Below are 20365 nucleotides of genomic sequence, written 5' to 3' on the forward strand. Positions count from 1 at the left end.
CACAATACAATATTGCATAGATATTACTCATGTGATAGATTTGGATTTGATTCTTGGGATATCAAAAGGAAAGGCTACTCTGGGTTTACTTAAGGCTACTTGGGAAAACTGGCAGGTAAGTTCTGCATTTTGCCTATAACCAAGGGTTTCTTTGGACTACTTGTGCAAGTGGCTGAAGTGTGATCATACCTGGCCTTGTGATGTGCATGAAATCACAGATCATGGGTGATAAGATTGTATTAGATCATTAACACTGAATAACCACTGATAGTGACAAGCCTTCGTGCATTCTCACATGACATCCTTTACTTTGAACAGTCTTTTGCAAGATAAGGAGGAACGGTGCTCTCGCAATAGCTCTTGAGGGCTTTCAAAGGAGTAAGTGCATTACCTAGGAGCCTGTAGGATTTGATGGAGCAGTGATTTAAACATCCAGCAGGTGGCAATGAGGGAACCTAATTTGGTCTCCTATGCTACTGAACAATAGAAGCAGCAGCAACAGCAAGTGCCGGCTGCAGTTCCTGAGCCAGAGTCATATCAGCTGCTTTTGCTGCTACACTTCACTTCAATTGCTGTTTACAGAGGTGCCACCCTCCTTGCAGCTTGGACTATACCACTGCCCTTAGGGTCTCTCAAGCCTGCTGCTGACTGGAGATGCCAAAATGAAGACCATTTCATTGGCATGGAATGAGCAGACCTAGCCTGCAGGTGAGACATGCGTGCTACACTCGGCGGGACACTTTTCAGCCTCTACCTGTGCATGCTTTTGCTTAGCACTCGCCTACAGAAAGCCAAGCTGCCTGGTTACACTACTGTTGTAGCCAAGGGCTGTAGCAAAATGCCTATAGGGAATGATGGAGGTAGTGAACGATGGCCATCAGGGCTTCCAGTGGCCATTAGGTGAAATGCCCTCAGGAATGGTTTCCAGGTCATAGGGGTATAGGGTGATCAGATGCAACAGAGGACAAGGCTGCCATACCTTTCATAGTTGGCACAGTGGAGACAGATGCATTAAGTGACACTTCTCATTCTTGTGGCATTCTGAGCTGTGCCTGCCAAAACCCACTTTCCTACATACCTATTGATGGTACTGAAGTCCTGTCCATTGTTGCATCTAGTCACCATCAGGGATTTCAATTGGAATCAAGAATAAGAAACTCCATCATGACTTTGGAAGCTTAAGGGACTCTGTGGGGAGAAGATGGGATGGCATTCAAAAACAGCACTCTTTAATTTTCCCTCAGGGTCTGCTTCAGTCTCTTGCTATGGTCTCACTGTTTAGTTATTGTTTCTCTTATAGCCTGATTCTAATACATGTGTATTTGGATGTAAGTCCCACTGAGACTCACATCCAAGCAAGTGTGCCTAAAGCTGCAGTCTCAGCAGGACCTTTGCCTGGTGGTCCTGTAGACCATGGCGTTATTTGCTGTGTGCTGCTCAGGGAACAAAAATACAGCTGTAGTTAGACAGCAAAGTCTACTGGTGCTCACTAATTCAAGATGTGCCATGCCTTAAAACATGGATGTGTTCACTTTTTATTCCAAAAGATACCACAGTTGTTGTTTTTTACCTCCTAATTCCCCCCTTTCTTTACTGTTGAGAAGAACTTTTGACAGGTACTGTTTGTATGTTGTAAACCTTTCAAGGACTCTAAATGCAGAATAAAGAAAAGTGTATTTCTCTTTCTAAAGATCCTGTGCTTAAACCACCCCCATCAACCCCGTTGTCTATGTTTCGTAGTCTATACTTTGCACTCAACAATGTTAGGAAGCTCAGTATCCCTTTTCATGCAGACAGTCAGCACTAGCTTTTTGTTGCACAAAGGAGTGAATGTGATGTCAGGCTTCCTTTCCATATGAACTCAACCTGCTTTCGCATGCAGTGAATTGACATTTGTTTTTGCTCTTGCTCTCTCCCCCCCCCCCGGTTTGGATTTCTTAATAAGCTGTCATTGCATTAAAAGAAAGATGAATTATATAGAGGAAAGACAAACCTAAGCACCTAACTCCCTGCCCACATATTTTAAAACACAATGGACATTTTCATATAGAAATAAAGACTGTCCTTGAACTATAGACGTAACTTGCCTTTCAGTGTTCAGTTTTTGCTGCAGAATCAGAGGAATATGAAAGGCAGCTTTGGCAGTTCTATTTTGCCCAAAGCTTTCCAGAAATTATTGGGAAATTGTTGCTTCTTTCCTAGTGTTTATATCAAGCAATTATTCGTATGGTGTTTCAAAACCTTTTGGCTCTGTATTTAACAGCTGCTCAAAAGACTTTGACTTTACAACACTTTGAGTCAAAATGACCTGGCAAAATCCATTCAATCTTGTCTTCTGACACACACTTCTGTTGATATATTGCAAACATCTAACATGTGCAGTTGTGACTCACAGAGGCCTGATTTAGAATACATATGATAATAGAAGTCTAGATTCTACCAAAAAAATGAATTGGTCAGTTATATTTTTTGCAGCAAAACCTTTTTCTAAAATTCCTTTGGGCACCATCAAGACTTTTGGTACTGAAGAATATCTGAAATTTGGGGAATATAAAAATTCACAACATCCACATACAACTACCCCAAACTTCAAAAGATACACCAGTAAATCCTGACAGGCACTTAAATGTGATTTGTGGCAGCATCTGCTGGTGACTTGTCAAGAACTGGAGAAATATGTCTCCTATCACATTCATGAAATTCATTTAGAATTGTCAGCTCATCTTCACCAAATTGAGGACATCCACTGTATGTGTATATCCAGTATAAACTTCTGGAGCCTAATCTACAGTCTGATCTCATTCTCCCTTTGTGGGTACTGGGACCCCTGGGAATTACAGGCCCTACCAAAGTGCTCTCTGCCCTTTTCCATGTTGGGCACTGGCTGTGTTGCAACATAGCCAAGAAGCTACTGCCCTAATGGAAAGTCTCAGGGCTGGTATCCTCATTCTGGTATCCTCATTCTGTGGCGCTCATGACAATGTTGAAAACCTCATTCTGTGACCCTCTCTGCCTAGTCATAAATAATACCAGGCTAGCCATGAGTTAATCTAAGGTGGAAGCTTCTGCTTTTGCTTAATGTAGGCCTCCACAGTTCTGTCTGCAATACCTGACTTTAAATACAACGTATGTTTCTTTTCACTGAACATTTTTATTGTCAAAATGTAAGCTTCTACGATTACCTGTTCAAATCTTGTTTGAAGATTTATTTATTTATTTGGATTGTTTCAAGGTATGCAGTGCAGGTTAGTGATGCAGTCTGCAATGGTGAAAGAATGGGTTGTCTTAGTGAATTTCAGCAGCTTGAGTCAAATTTACCACTTCACGTAAGAAGGTAAAATTGCAAAGGAAAATGTTTGTTTATACCTCTAAATCATTTGAAGACAGAGTATAGCTAATGAGTCAGCATGTTAAAAGCAGTTATATCTCTAGTAGTTAAGAATCCATGGAGGACATTGCATAGATGCTAAATAATATTTAACATTTTTTTTAAAAAAAAACCCTGCTAATTTAAAACCAGAGTTGTATCTAAGCCTTACTGTATTACTAGAGAAATTCTCCTGTGAGTTGACTCATGCCTGTTTGTTGCTTTACATCAGTAGCTGGCAAGATATGAGCAACACACAGGCATGGGTCAATTCACAGGAGCAATCCTTTAGTAACACAGTAAGGCTTAGATCAGGGGTGGGGAACTTGTGGCTCTCCAGATATTGCTAGACCTCAACTCACATCATCCCTGACCATTGATCATACTGGCTGGGGCTGATGGGAGTCCAACACCTGGACAATCACAAGGTCCCCATTCCTGACTCAGATGCTTCCTAAAGTAATACAGGAGTACTTTAACTGATTTTAATATTGTATTTCTACATTGCTGTAACCGTTATGATGAAGGGCAGGTAAGAAATCTAAATAATAATAATAATAATAATACCATGAGAACCTGGGGCGTATTTGCTGGTCCCAAGCACTCCATCCTCGCCATCTGGCCTGATAAACCAAGGAAAGATGTGAGTGCATGGAGAAGTAAGTTGTAGGCAAACACAATTTGTGACACTGCACAACATTGCAGTTCACTCTGGTCATAAAGAGGCAGGGTTTTTGGTAATTAAATTTCCCTGGTTTTTGAAAAGGAAGACTGAAAGCTGACTGAACTTGCAACTGAATCTTATTTCAGTGTTGGCTATGGGAAAATATCCTCCTCCACAGCTGAGTTATGGGGTACAGAGCAGGTTGCATTGCACAGGCAACCCCATCCATCAACAGGAGGATACAGCTTTGGGGCTTAGGAGGAACAGCAGTAGCCTCCTGTTGCAGACCCTCAGCACCTGCTGCCTGAGATGGTCACTCACTCTGCCTAATGGTAGAGCTGGCCTGCTCCCTCCTGTCAGTTATAATGAAGGGTGTTGTTATTGCCTTCAAGTCAATTACGTCTTATGGCGACGCTATGAATCAGTTACCTCCAATAGTATCTGTTATAAACCACCCTGTTCAGGTCTTGTAAGTTCAGGTCTGTGGCTTCCTTTATGTAATCAATCCATCTCTTGTTTGGCCTTCCTCTTTTCTACTTCCTTCTGTTTTTCCCAGCATTACTGTCTTTTCTAGTGAATCCTATCTTCTCATGATGTGTCCAAAGTATGTTAACCGCAGTTTCATCATTTTAGTGATCGTTTTGGTTTAAGTTGTTCTAACACCCAATTATTTGTCTTTTTCGTGGTCCATGGTATCTTCAAAGTTCTCCTCCAACACCACATTTCAAAAGAGTTGATTTTTCTCTTATCCGCTTTTTTTACTGTCCAACTTTCACATCCATACATAGAGATCAGGAATACCATGGTCTGAATGATCCTGACTTTAGCATCCAGTGATACATCTTTACATTTGAGGAACTTTTCTAGTTCTCTCATAGCTGCCCTCCCCAGTCCTAGCCTTCTTCTGATTTCTTGACTATTCTCTCCATTTTGGTCAATGATTGTGCCAAGGTATTGATAATCCTTGACAAGTTCAATGTCCTCATTGTCAGCTTTAAAGGTACATAAATGTTGTTGTCATTATTTAGATGTTCAGCTGTAGTCCTGCTTTTGTGCTTTCCTCTTTAACTTTCAACAGCATTCGTTTCAAATCATTACTGGTTTCTGCCAGTAGTATGGTATCGTCTGCATATCTTAAATTATTGATAGTTCTCCCTCCAATTTTCACACCTCCTTCATCTTGATTCAATCCCTCTTTCCTTATGATATCTTAATATAGATTAAACAAATGGGGTGATAAAATACACCCGTCTCACACCCTTTCAAATGGGGAACCAATTGATTTCTCCATATTCTGTCCTTACAGTAGCCTCTTCTCCAGAGTATAGGTTTCGCATCAGGACAATTATGTGCTGTGGTACCCCCATTCCTTTTAAACCATTCCATAGTTTTAATGATCTACACAGTCAAAGACTTTGCTGTAATCTATAAAGCACAGGGTGATTTCCTTCTAATGCCTTGGTCCGTTCCATTATCCAATGTGTGTTTGCGATATGATCTCTGGGGCCTCTTCCCTTTCTAAATCCAGCTTGGACATCTGGCACTTCTCACTCCATATATGGTAAGAGCCTTTGTTGTAAAATCTTGAGCATTACTTTACTTGCATGGGATATTAAGGCAATAGTTCAATAATTACTGCATTCCCTGGGATCCCCTTTCTTTGGAATTAGGATATATATTGAACGCTTCCAGTCTGTGGGCCATTGTTTAGTTTTCCATATTCGTTGACAAGTTTTTGTCAAAATTTGGACAGATTCAGTCTCAGTAGCTTGTAACAACTTACAAGATCTGAACAGGGTGGTTCATGACAGATGCTCTTGGAGGTCACTGATTCATAGGGTCGCCATAAGTCGTAGTCGACTTGGAGGCACATAACAACAAGCTTGTAACAACTCTATTCGTATGCCAACTGCTCCTGGTGATTTGTTTCTTCCAAGTATTTTAAGAGCAGCTTTCACCTCACATTCTAAAATTTCTGGTTCTTCATCATACGATTCCTCCATGAATGAATCTGTCATCCTTGCATCTCTTTTACAGAGTTATTCAGTGTATTGCTTCCATCTCCCTTTTATTTTATCTCTGTCAGTCAGTGTGCTCCCCTGTTGATTATTCAACAACCCTACTCTTGGTTAAATTTCCCTTTAATCTTTTGGAATAGGGCTCTTGTTCTTCCCTTTCTGTTGTCCTCTTCTATTTCTATACAGTAACTATTGTGAGTTTTCTTTATCCCTACGTACTAGTTGCTGTATAGTTGCATTTAGGGTTCTGACCATGTTTCTATCTCTTTTTGATTATGCTTCCCTTCTTTCTTTAACCATTTTAAGAGTTTCAGCAGTCATCCATTGAGGTCTTTCTCTCTTTTTAACTAGAGGTATTGTCTTTTTGCATTCTTCTCTGATCATGAGTCTGACTTCACTCCATAGTTGTGTTTCTCTATCAATTAAGTTTAAAGCCTCAAATCTGTTCTTTATTTGATCTTTATGTTCTTCTGGGATGTTATTTAAATTGTATGTTGGCATTATAATTGCTTTGTTGTTCTTCTTTAGCTTTAGCTTTTCTGATTTTTGATATTATCAGTTCATGATCTGTACTGCAGTCTGCTCCTGGTCTTGTTTTCACAGAAAGTATAGAACTTCTCCATCTTCTGCTTCCAATTATTTATTTATTTATTTATTTCATTAAACTTATAGACCGCCCCATAGCCGAAGCTCTCTGGGCGGTTTACAAGAACAAGAACAGCATCAGAAATACAAAATACATATGAAAATATAAAACATTAAAATTTAAAAATGTGAAGATTAAAACAGTTCCAACATATACTAACTAATTAAAATGCCTGGGTGAAGAGGAAAGTTTTAACCTGGCGCCGAAAAGATAGTAATGTTGGCGCCAGGCGTATTTCCTCAGGGAGGTTGTTCCACAGTTCGGGGGCCACCACTGAAAAAGCCCTTTTTCGTGTTGCTGCTCTCCGAGCTTCCCTATGGGTAGGCACTCGGAGGAGGGTCTTTGTTGATGAGCGGAGTGTACGGGCAGGTTCATATCGGGGGAGGCGTTCCAACAGGTATTGTGGTCCTGTGCCGTGTAGGGCTTTGTAGGTTAGAACCTATTTGATTCCTATATTGACCATTTGGTGATGTCCACATGTACAGTTGTCTTTTCGGTTACTCAAAAAAATGTGTTTGGAAGAAACAAATTATTGGCTTCACGGAATTCAATAAGTCTCTCTCCATTTCTATCTCCTAAGCCCCATTTCCCCACAATTTCTAGTTCTTCTCTATTCCGTACTTTTGCATTCCAGTCCCCCATCATTATCAGAATATCTTGTTTTGGTGTGTGATCAATTTCTTCCTGTACTTCTGCATAAAATCTCTCCAATTCCAATTCTTCTGTGTTTGTTGTTGGAGCGTAGAATTGTATGATGGCTATATTAACAGGTTTACCATTAAATCTCATTGATATAACTTGCTCAGACCTTGCCTTGTAGATCCTAATTGCTTTTGCTACATCACTTCTTACTATTAAAGCAACCCCATTTCTTCTTAATTTCTCATTTCCTGCATAAAATATTTTGTAGTTGCCTGACTGAAAATGTCCCATTCCCATCCATTTTAATTCACTTACGCCAAGTATTGTAATGTTGATGTGTTCCATTTCTTGCTTGACAATTTCTATCTTTCCCTTGTTCATGCTTCTCACATTCCATGTTCCTATTGTGTACGTCGTACAACTCCGGACTCTCCTTTTGCATCTATGCACATCATCCTCTGGGCTTCCATTCAGCTTTGACCCAATGGTGTCATTAGTCACAGCGCTACTCGTACTTGTCCATTGTTCTTCCCCAGTAGTTCGGTGAGTGCCTTCTGACCTGGGGGTCTCATCTTCCAGCACTATCTCATGTTGCATTTTGGATATTCGGTTCATAGGGTTTTCATGGTAGGAGGTATTCAGAGGTGGTTTGCCATTGTCTTCCTCTGAGTTTGGATGTATCTTAGTCTGGTGTCTCAGCTTTGACCATTCCACCTTGGGTAACCCTGCTAGGAGTCAGCATTGCTGTCAGCTTCTTCAGCACTCTTAAACCTCCTCACCATGTTAAGATGTGCATCCAGAGGAGGATAATGAAGGGTATGGATTGCAAATGGAAGCTGTGATTCTGTTCTGACTTATTAGAGAGCATGTTCCATTATTGCAAAACACTACTTACATTTGGGTAAGAAAATATGAGGTTGGGGGAATCGAGGCCCTATACAGGTATTCTAGATTCACCAATTGGAGTGTGTCACTGCAAGATATCTGAATATAATTTCTCCCACAGAATGTGGTGAGAGACTTATATAATGAAACATCAAGATTCCTCTCCTATCCCTGTTTCATCTTCACAACAACTTTGTAGTATAGATGAGACTGAGCAAAAATGGCTAGCCGAAGGTCACCCAGTAAGCTTCGTAACTGAGCAGCATTTGAACCCTGTTCCAAGTCTAACATTCTACCTACTGTGCTGCACCACCTTAGCTCTCTTTTGAAATGAATCATTTGTCCTTTTCAGCTGATTGCGAAACAATATATGTGCAGAAGACTCCTCCAGTTCTCTCCAGTTTCTTTTTTTCTGCACCTTACTGCTAACTTCACAGTCTCTTTTTTTCTTCTCCTATTTCAATCACTTCTCCTTAAAGGAGAATGTCCAGTTATAGCAGGCTAGGGGTAAGTTGGAAGGAGGAACAACTAAGCTTAGTTGCTGATTCCCTTAGCGCTCCAGGCACACACCGTGTGTGCCTTTCTCTGCCCTCCTAGTAGCCCCTTTCTAAAGGCAGAATGTCAGTGTGAGATTCCAATCCATGCACATCCTTTTACCACCACACACAGAAAGGAACAGCAGAGAGACAGGCTCTCACACTGCATTTCAGCTTTCAGAAAGGTAGTGTGAGGCCCCCAATCCCTATGCTTCCCTCACTTGTGTATTCCATGCCCCCTCTCATTTCCTAAGAAACTGGCATTGTACATAGCATTCATTAGGAGACTAGCTCTGCAAACATGGGAGCACTGGCAGCATTCTAGCTTCAGAATGAAACTGAGCATGCACTGTATATCTTAGTCAGCAATTGCTGCCATAGGGTGGTATTCAACTAAATTATAGCATTACTAGTGCAAGGATTAGTGCTAACACCATAGGACTTTCCCCTCTCAACCCCTCACGTGCACCCTGAACTCTCCCCAGATCTACTCCAGAGAGTTGAAGGAACACCCAGAACAGATTTAGGGGGCATGCCGGGGGAGGAGGGTAGGGGGACAGTCCCATTGTGTTTCAGTAGCACCATTATATAGATAAATACTGCCCACAGCCTTTAATGGGGACAGAAAAATTTTAACCACTGCTCAGAACATCAACAAGCCAATGAAGGGCTGCCTTCCTCTACAAGTCTGAATAGAGTGTATCAGTATTGAAAGAAATGTATGCTGTTCAAAATTTTATTTTAATTTAATTTTAAAAATTACAGAGTTAAAAAGGTAAATGCTTCAATTTCTAGTGCTTTTTAATTTGCTGCATCTGTGGCAATTTTTATCAGATCAAATTGAAGGTTAGCACATTTGTAGACTTCATCAAGTATATCATACATTTCAGGTTTCAAGAGATTAGTTCAACAGGTGTCCTTCTTCAAAAACAATTTGAGACTTATAATGGCTGGATTTTATTTTATTTTGCAGCTTGTCTTAACTAAAAGTGAACTTCTGTGCCTCTTTAAATAATTCACTCTACTGTACAACTTAGGACCAAATAACACACTTTTTAAAAATTGTGCTTGGCTGCTTTTTAAAAAACAGTACAGGGACACCAATCCAGTATGTGCTCTCAATCCTGACTGGGGCCCACACAGGTTTCCTCTTGAAAATCACTCCCAGCTCTGTATTATTTGCCCTTAAAGGCACAATTTACTGCAATCAGCAGTATCCCACACGTTTTGTTTGGGTGTCCACAGATTTTTTTCCCCTTCAAAATAAAAGTGGCCTATTAAAATACAGCTTTAAAAACCCTATTAGTTTGACTGCAATTTAATCCTTTGGCCAATTACCTGGGAATAAGGTCCTCTGAACGCAGTGGTTCTTACTTATGAGTTAACATGTATAGGATGAGGTATCCAGAGTAAGAAGCTGGAACAAACAGCTAAATGGAGACGTGAAAACAAGTGAAATGAAACAATCTGATTAACCACTCATCGTCTCAGAGAGAAAACAACATATCAATATTTACAGAGGGCACAATCCAGAATTAAATACTTCTCAGAACTTTTGGCAGAGAGGTAAGTATAGGTTTAACTCTGCCATGGAAATTGTTAGAAATGAAAAGTTCTTAATTTTGTCTGTGTTATGACCATAGATTACTCTCACAAAGTAACATACACTCGCGCAGTCACTGCTTGAGCCATCACCTTGAGCCATTTTCTTAGTTGAGGATTCAGTTTCCATGAGTGATCAAAGGTTGTATGAAAGAATGTCTGCATTCATACATTGTTCTAGCTCTGTGGCTAATACCAAATTTCTGCAAGAAGTTGATAAGGTACTTCTATACCTCATTAACTTCAATACTGCAAGCAATGATAAGTTCTTGAGTCGTAATAATTGGAAAGTGGGAATTGTCCCCCTTGAATATTTTATCTGATGAGAGTGAAATCTCCCTTTTTTGGAGCTTTTCTGAAACAATAAAAGAAATTAAGTCTGTCATTTGAAACTGAATCATGCACATACATCGACACTGTTGAAACTATTAAATGAGTGCATTGTTTTCATCTCCTTGATTCAAAAGTGATGGGGGCTTAAATACTAGGGAAATGATATTATTTCAGGTGCAATCATTGTATACTTCAGGCTTTTTGTGAACAATGCTTCTGCTTATGAGACAAAAGAGGGAATATAGGAATGAGGTATTACTACAAGGCAACTCTGGATAGAGAAATGTATGCTGAAGTTTAAAGACTGACTGCAATTTTATACCCACTGACTAGGGAGTATACCCTGTCGAAACCAGTGTGATTTACTTTCAAGTATTCATGCATCAGATGATGCTACATAGCTACAGAGGAAGTGGAAAATATCTTTGTCCACAAGCTTCTTAAATGGGAGCAGCCTCACTGAGCTTAGTGTGGTTTCCTTTGATGGGAGTGAATCCTATTAGCTTGAATATAAAACACAATGGAACGTTCACCTTCTTAAAAATTCATATTTTTATAGAATGCCACAATATTTTGCCTTTCAGCAGATATTTTTTAAAATCTCTAATAGGTTATGAGGTGCCACTGTAGATAATGGGTGATGACAGTCATTACACATGCGTTTGTCAACAATGACAGCTCTACAATGTCATTATATAGAATATGAAATGGAAATTGCACTCAAATAAGAGACTTGAGTTGCATGCTGAAACATAAAGGTTGAACTCTAGTGACAGCTCTCTAACTGGGAAAATAACATCTGAAAAGGTGTTCAGCATATAAAAGTGAATACTGACCACCTGCAATTTCTATAATTATTCATAGTCCTGCTTATTTGTGGCATATAACATAATACAAATCTATAAAAATGCACAAATGCACTATATCATACTCTGATAGCACAATGATGTACTCAGGCCTGCTATTGAGAAAGGGCTCTGCTTTGAACGGGCAAGAGCTGGCACCACCCCAATAAGTACTTTTTCTTTATATAGCCATTATTGTCTAGGGCTGTATCTTGTGAGTCAATGTTTGAAAGAAAGAAAGAAAATCAGGAAGAGATTCAAAATTGTATTTCTCGTCTCAATTTCTCTTGTCAATGGTTTATTATTTTACATAAAAGAAATGTAGAGTTGTCATTGTGAAAGTGTCAATGTTGTGCATGTAGGATTGCCAAGTCAGAATCATCCGCAAACCTGAGATTTCAGGGGCGGGCCTGAGTGATGTCATGGGGTGGGCCCTAATGATGTCATAGGGGTGGGCCCTAGTGATATCATTAAGCATGATATATTAAGCATCAGCCACAGTTGCTTGGAACATACAGTTCAAACAAAAACATTTCTCTGATTGGAAATTAAGACAGAAAACTTAGCTTAAAGATGGAGCATGGGTAGGGAACATTGAATCTAGCCTACTTGCTTCTGGCAAGAAAGGTTTAAGTGCGCTCAGACCAGGACAGTGACAAGAAGGCCATTTAAAAGAAAGGAGCCTAGTGTTGTGGAGTTGTGGAGATGCTAGATGGGAGCACTCAGGAGTAAAAGTGGATCCCTCTGAAGGCTGCAATTCTAAACACACTTACTAAGGAACTAAACCCCATAGCACTCAATAGGACCTACTTCTGAGTAGATATAGTTTGGATTGTGCTGTTGGTAGAGCTTGGCTAGGGATCCTCTGCAAAAATATTCATATCCAAGCAGGGTTGGCAACCCCCTGCCTGGAATGCCTTGCCCCTACATTCTAACATGGCTGCTCCAAACTTCTTTACAGACTTAACCCTTCACTTCAGGTTGCCAGGCTCAGGGCCTGAGGTTGATCCTGTATCTTTAGGAGAAGAGAAAGTCAGCCAAGTGCAGGTATTCTTGTAATGCTGTAATGGGAAAAACCACAAGGTGGAATTCTCCCTTCCCCCTGTGCAACTTTTAAAGATACAGAAGAGCTCCAAGAGCTCCCTGAACCTGGCAACCCTACTTCAGAAAGAGGTTTGAGAAATGAGAGTAAGAAGATCCTCTACCTTTTTCTGTATCACCCTGTGGGCTGCTATAAACTCACTTTGACAGCCAACCCAATTCCAGTGAGTAATAGTTGACAGAGAGAAAACAAATGGTTTGGTTTACCTTCACAGGCTGCAGCTTGGGAACAACGGCGATTGCAGCCACACTTCCCAGTATGTGAATTTTCTTTTGTCACTACTGGGCAAGAAACAAATAATCATGCAACCAATAAGGTGTATCATCAGTGGGTTTAAGGGGGTTGAGCTGAGCGCATGGAACCACTGTTGTTGCTTCTATGGATGTAAGGGAGTGAGGTTAAAGGTAAATGAAATGCAAATAGAAAAAGAAAAACAAAAGACAGTGATGATTTCCTAAATGCAATACCATACCAACCACAACAAGATTCCTATGAGTAAGGCAGAAAACTCAGCATCCCACAACCAGTCAGGATTCCTAACCAAAAAACAAAACTAAAAAAAAATCCTGGCAGCCAGTCAGCCAAGGTCACAGAAATCCCCAGGCAGCACAACCTGACCCAGAGGCTGCAGTTAGTGCAGAATGCTGTGGCACAATTGCTGACATGAGTGAGACCCTATCAGCACATAATAATACCTCTGCTCTGAAATCTGCACTGGTTGCTGATTTGCTACCAGACTAAGTTCAAGATGTGCCTTCTATGTTACAGGTGCCACATAGTACTTGTTCTGCTCTTTAGTGTGGTAACACCTCTGCTTTGGAACTCCCTGCCTATTGACATTAGGCAGATGCCTTCATTGTACTCTTTTCAGTATCTGCTAAACACATTTTTGTTTAGGCAAGCCTACCCAGGCATGTAGAAGCTATTGTGTTTTCATCTCTTTTTAACTCACTGTTGGTTTTATTATTTTGAATGTTTTTAAATAGGTGTCTTTAACTGTTTTTGCCAATAATTTTATTGTTTTAATTCCTTCTGTAAACCGCTTTGAGATTTGTTACAATAAAGTGTATATAAATGTTGTAAATAAAATACATAAATAAATGTTGGAGTCACTGTGGCCCTTGGGTCTCTTTCGTCTTTTAGGTACAAAGGAATCTGCTTTAGACCCACTCAGGCCATTTAGTACCTTCTAGCACAGTACTGGTGACATGGACTAGCATTGGCTCTCCAGGATTCCAGGCAATAATCTTTTCCAGGAATTGAATTTTGGACCTTTGCATGCAAAGCATGTCCCCTACATTGAGCTACAGCCCTTCCCATTTTAAAAAAGTATATTTTAAAATTGTTTTTTTCAATTAACTAATGAACACACATCATACCTAAGGCAGATCCACACCATTCATTTAATGCACATTCAACACACATTTGAAGCACATGGATCATGCCACAGAATCATGGGAATGTTTTTGTGTTCTGGACCATCCTTTCAACAACTACTCCCCCTCCACAACCTTTTCTTGTTCTGAGCATGTGTGCAAGTATTTCTGTACCTGTGTAGCAAGGAAGTGCATAAGAGGTAAGAGTAATATCACTAGCCCTTAGTTCTCATGTTTCACTAGGGTACCCAGACCAATGGAGGCTGGTGCTGGGGGAGGGGCATGGGCAACATCCATTTCCATTTGGGTTTTTTAAAAAAATACTGCGATCTTGCACAAGATTTGTTGTGTCTATAGTATTTGGAAGCAGCCTGATCTGTTCAATCCAACCAGATTTGTTATTTGGGTCCAAACCTGATATGTTAAATCTAAAGCTCTGTTTTACCCCCATTTATAATGGGGGATCTAAAAATGGTCATAACTTTTTCCTTATTTCATATTTGGATGAAATTTGTAGGCAAAGAAGCCCTGTAGAGTGGATTGATTTGATCTGTCAAATTTCATACAGATCTATCCATCAAGGACCAACCCTAAGTGTGGACAGAAAATTGTGATATACACTAGCTATGAAGCCACAAAACTTCAGCCACTTGTGTTGATCCTTGCATGCCAAACGCTTATACAGAAAAAGTCAGATATCAGCCCCATCTGGAAGCATCCTAAGAACCATTCCAATAATTACTTCTAAGGACCAATGTTATCCATTTTCTTTCTGGGTTTCTACTTCTTCTTCTGTACAACCCGCATACAACTGTGCTGATCTCTACTCATCCAAATGGAACACAAAAACAGCAGCAGTCTTGCCAAATCCCTGTGCTAGTTGACACCTCTTCTGTAAGGGACTTTCCCTCCCACTTCTTGTTTAGTGCTATCTCTGGGAGAAGCAGCTGTCTGGAGACAGCCCAGCTCTTTGTTGCCACAACCAGAGAGGACACAGAATCAGCAAGCAGATGAGTCATAGGTCAACAAATCACTGAATCTCCAGTTCTTTTACTATATGAAGATGGAGTAATCACAGCTGCCATCTATTGGGCTAGGACAATGCTTTGTTTTTGTTTTTTTAACACAGAACCTGATGGGTTCGTTTGTATTTCATAGCAAGTGCAACACATTTTTCCAGATATCAGCTATTGGAGGGACTGCTAAAGTGGCAGCCATGGGTGCCGTGACACCTGTGAAGGCCCTTATTGGCATCCCCCCGGCAGGGGACCCAGATTCTGAGCTTTCTTTTTTTTAAAAAAAGTAAGTCTTTAGCCCTCCTAGAAAGAAGGTTATGAAGCAAAATGTACAAGTACCTTTCTAAGCATTTCTGTGAAATGAGCCCGCCTGGTTGCTCTTGCCTGTAAGTGTTCTTAGCCAACAAGTGAAGTCGGAGCTGTGAGTGATAAGTGGGTTGTTTGGACACCAGGCAATAAGAATCCCTGGAGCTTCAAACAGTTGCTGTTTCCCCCTACCATTCAGTGTACTTTCCCTGCTTCTGTCTTATTTTGTAGACCTTGGAATCTTCGTAGTTTGCCCTTCCTTTTTTTCTAGCAACTAGGATGCATTTTCTTTATGGTGGGTTCATCTGAGATCAGGTAGTCCCGAGAAGTTATTTTCTACAAATACTACTACACAATAAGTGTGGGAATCCCCCATCCTACCAAAAGGCAAATGTGAAAACTTTGCAAAGATGTTTAGGCATGTCTTTTTCTATGCAGGACCTAAAGATCACACACTCTTTAAGAATTCACTGTATAGTTAATTTAGAATACAATGGTACATGTGTTTACTTAGAAGTAAGTCTTTTTGTGTTTAATGCAGTTTATTTCCCATTCTAAACTGTTGTAATGTGCCCTAGGACCTGCTGGTGAAGGGTTAATAATAATAATAATAAGGAGGAGGAGGAGGAGGAGTAATTCAGCAGGTTAAGCCTTTTATAGTATGGAAGTATAATTATTGGAAATGCTTTACTGTGACTGTATTCTCTTTTATTTTGTGCTATGCCATGACCTCCATGGCAGCCATTTTGTGTTATGCCATGCCCCTGTGCCAGATATTTTGTGACCGGTGCCCATACCACTCTCTCTCAACATTCAAAATGTGCTCACTGGACCAAAAAGATTTGTGACCCCTGAGCTAATGTAATAATAATTGCATTTATATAGCACTTGAGTATCCAGATAATTTCACATAACATCAGCTTAGGAATTCTTACAAATCCCCTATCAAGTGAGCTAGGATATTTTCTCCCATTGCAGATGGAATTATGGAACATACACTGAATCAGACCATTGGTACATCCAGATCCATATTGTCAATGTCTACAGTGGGGAGGGGGCAAACCCGTCAGCCTCCAGATGTTGCACTTCAACTCCCATCATTCCTGCCTATTGGTCATGCTAGCTGGGGCTGATGGAAGCTAGGAGTTCAACAACATCTGGAGGGTCACAGGCAGTGGTTCTCCATAGTTTCAGATATGGGCCTTTCACAGCTTATCTCAGCCAAAAACTCACTAGATGACATCTGGTGTCATCACCACACTCTTAGCTGCTGCATCAGTTTTTACTAGTAGTTATGTGAGAACTGGCATTTCCTTTTTACATCTGCAGGTTTATTCTGAATGCTAGATATGAAGTTGCTGAACTCCCGTCAGCCCCGGCAAGCATAGCCAATGGCCAAGGATGATGGGAGTTATAGTTCAGCAACATCTGGATAGCCAAAGGTTCCCCACACCTTTATTAAAATGTTTGTAGTTCAGAATGTATTTTTCTCTATAATCATGAGATTGAATTTTAATGGCAAGCTTTCTTTTTTAACTATGCTTGTGGTATAAAATCCTTATTGGCGGTACGCCTTCAAATCCATTGCTTATTTTTTCCTCATTTTCCTATTTATATAATGCTTTTTTGAAAAAAAAAATACAAAGTGGAGTACAAAATTTAAAAACATAAAAGATAAACAACCAATTAAATTACAGTTGAGCTGTCTACAAAATATGACAGCAGCATAAATATCTAACAAAATGTAAAGGCAGCAGAGTATAAATATTTAAAATTATACACTTAGACGGATGAAGCAGAAAGTCATAGAAATATGACTAAAAATCACAACGGAAAGAACTGATGGACCTCTAAGGGGAGGGGTATTACATAACTTTAGCACCATCACTGAGAAGGCCCTGTCACTTCATGATCACTACCACCTCCTTCATAAACTCTTCTGATACCAGGCATAATTTTAAAAAGAAAGCTTCATTTTTTCTTGTTTAGTCAAACTAGTAATAGAAAATTTATTTCAAGGGGAGTGGGGAGATAAGTAAATATCTACAGTGAATCATGAGTATTACTTCTCCTCTTTCACCCTCTCTCATTTTTATTCTGTTTTTCTGGTGGTGGTAAAGCTTCTGGCACCGATTAGCTGAGCTGGTGTGTTGTCACAGAATGTTCATTAATATTCCAGAGAATGAAGATGCCAGCAATAGAATGTTCTCCATCTAGCTTCTCTGGGGAAAGGAGCAATTCCAGGGGCATAGAATATAGGCTCTGAAATGAATCTGACAATAGATGTACCTGGGAGAATGTGGGACCATAATACTTATTAGTTGGCAGCATCAGGGAAACAAAAGAGAGTAGAGAATCCAAAAGCAGACTAGCTGAAGGAAGTGAGCAGAATAGTAAATGGATGGAGGAACTGCAAACTGAGGAAAGATTTAGTGCGGAGTGGAAGGGCACTAGGAATCTTTGCTGGCTTGATATTGTTTTTGATATTGGGATTTGTTTGTTTCTTGCTTTTGTAGGATACTGCTTTTTAAATGGTATTTGGATTTAACAGCATTTAATGGTAGATTTTGGATTTTTTTGCTGAATGTTTATGAAAGCTATCTTATAAAGGCTTTTCCTCTAGGTGGCTTATATGTACTTGAATGAATGAAGACTCAAAACTATTGGAGAGTCAGGATGGTTAAAGGAAGTTATGATGAGCTTCTATGATGAGCTTCCGCCGGGCCTTGAAGACCTGGCTCTTCAGGCAGGCTTTTGGGGTGGGTTAGGTTTTTACTGTTATGGTTTTAAATTTTAACGTTTTAATGTATTGTTTTTTATCTTGTACGTCGCCCAGAGTGGCTGGACAACCAGCCAGATGGGCGACTAATAAATTTAATAAATAAATAAATAAATAAAATAAGTGAGACAATTAAGCAGGAACCTGAAGAACCAATGGGAAGTGGAGGGGTAGAACTGAAGGAGAAACCAGGGAGAAATTGAGGCTTGCTTGACAAAGGAGAAATTGAGGCCTTATAAAGGGACAGGAAGTATTTGGGGCTGTTGGAAAGAATTGGGCAGAAAAGAACTTTTGTGGCCTCACAGCTGTGGGTGGTCACCAAAGATCATAGGGTCTCTAGGTATAAACCCTGGGAAGGTTCATGTCCCTTTTAAGAGTTGCACAGAAGAATCTGGGAGGGGAGGAAATGGCTTGCCCCAGATGTGCTACATACATACCATACATTTAAAGCACATGACTTCCCTCAAAGAAATGTGGGAACTGTTGTTTGTTAAGGGTGCTGGGAATTGTAGCTCTGTGAGGGGTAAACTACAGTTCCCAGGATTCTCTGGGGGAAGTCATGTGCTTTAAATGTATGGTGGTCTTATCACCTTAGATTCTTGCTGTACTGTCATTGTTTTATCTGCATGGCTATTTAAACTGAGTTTGCAGTATTTTAAATGTTGTTAAATGGTTTTAATATTTCAATAGTTTAATTATATTTTAATGCAGATTTTTGTATGTTCCAGTTTGGAAAAAGGGCAGGGTATAAATAAAGATGATGATGATGATAGATTCTCCTCATAAAAGATGTCATTTGTGAGATTTTCAGTTGTGAGAATTGCAGAATTAGGCATTAACAAATTACGATTGTACAGGCATTCAAATAACTACATTTGTGTTTTCTATATGATTGCAGTGTGGTGTTTGGCTTACTGTATCCAGCAAACATTCAGGGTTTTCCAACAGAACCAAAAGTATGTCTGGGTGGGGGCAGAAGTCTTGTTCCTGCAAACTTCCAGATTTTAATTTATAGGGAGCGAGCAAGGAAGCATTGAACGAGAAAACAGAAAATGTAATGTGTTCCATACATAGGTAGCTATCATGATACCCAACTCAGGATCTTTTCATGCACTCTTCTGTTGTGCAGTAAGTTACAGTGGGGAAATCTGTGGTTGGGAATGTGTCTATACAATGTGAGTTATCTGTAATCAAATCAACACTGAACTATAGCAAAACAGTGCAAATAAGGACTCAATTTGGAGAAATTTAGATAAGAAGGCAACAATTCTTCCCAAACCAGTTTTATATTGGCCAGCAACTCTTATGCAATTGGCAATTGAATAAAGACTTTCTTTTCCTTTTGCATGTACTTACTGAGAATGAGAATTGACAGGACATACATAACTTTAAAAGGAGATTTTACTGCAACTGAACAACTTCCTTTATTTGAAAATGGTTAGGATCCAAAGAGCTGAGCATGCCATTCCATGTTTGCAACAAATCCTTTTTGGACCTTTTCAGGCCACTGCAGGCCTTTGTGCCCTCTGAATAGCTGCTCCTGAACGCCAGTGGGCCTTCCTGGGATGCATTTCTGGTGGCACAAGGGCTGCATCTGGAATGGAAAAACTGTAAGCTCTTGGTGTGCTAAGGAACATGACTTCAGAAAAGAGGACAAAAGAGGGCACAGATTTGCATAAAATTTGCATATGGCTATTTTATGTATAGATGCAAAATTAGAAATCACTGCAATTTAAATAGGACTACAGTATAGCTCACCATAGCGGGGAAGACTGTGACCAGGTGATCCATTTGCTAGATCTCAGCCTGCTATCCACATACTCACTGTTGATTAAAAGATTAAAAACACAGAGGTTCAGATTACACAAGACTACTAGTGTAATGTGTTCTTCATGAACCACCTCACTACCAGTCTGCATTAAGTAGCAGATGAAATGTCAACTTGTCACCATATGTATAGTCATAATTCTAGCCTTGAGGTTCTGAAAGAATGAACGAAGGCTGAGCAAAAATGATCTCGGTTGAACAAAGGTTACATAATTGGACTACTCTTCCAGTGCAGAGATTTGAGCCTTTACAAGGTAATGGCAGTAGTACTTTTTGATGTCCCCAATAACTAAATCACCTGTTTCCATAGCTCTCATAATGCATTTCTCACAAGGAGGGCACTGACAAATAGAAGAAAGAGTGGGTTCATGCCTCTCGCTGGCCCCACCCCCCAACATCACGGAGTTGGGCTATTTCTGCT

The 20365-nt window shown here is 40.0% G+C and overlaps 1 protein-coding gene across 1 annotated transcript in view; it reads left to right on the forward strand.

Moving 5' to 3' along the window:
- Positions 1-596: 596 nt before the first annotated feature.
- The window catches only part of HTR1F (5-hydroxytryptamine receptor 1F), a 215421-nt gene continuing 195652 nt past the window's right edge, over positions 597-20365 (forward strand). Inside the window, exon 1 of the mRNA XM_061629505.1 lies at positions 597-708. The gene's annotated coding sequence lies outside the window, so the exon portion shown is untranslated. The remainder of the gene's footprint in view (positions 709-20365) is intronic.

Source organism: Rhineura floridana, chromosome 5 (assembly GCF_030035675.1).
Source record: "Rhineura floridana isolate rRhiFlo1 chromosome 5, rRhiFlo1.hap2, whole genome shotgun sequence".
NCBI lineage: Eukaryota > Metazoa > Chordata > Lepidosauria > Squamata > Rhineuridae > Rhineura > Rhineura floridana.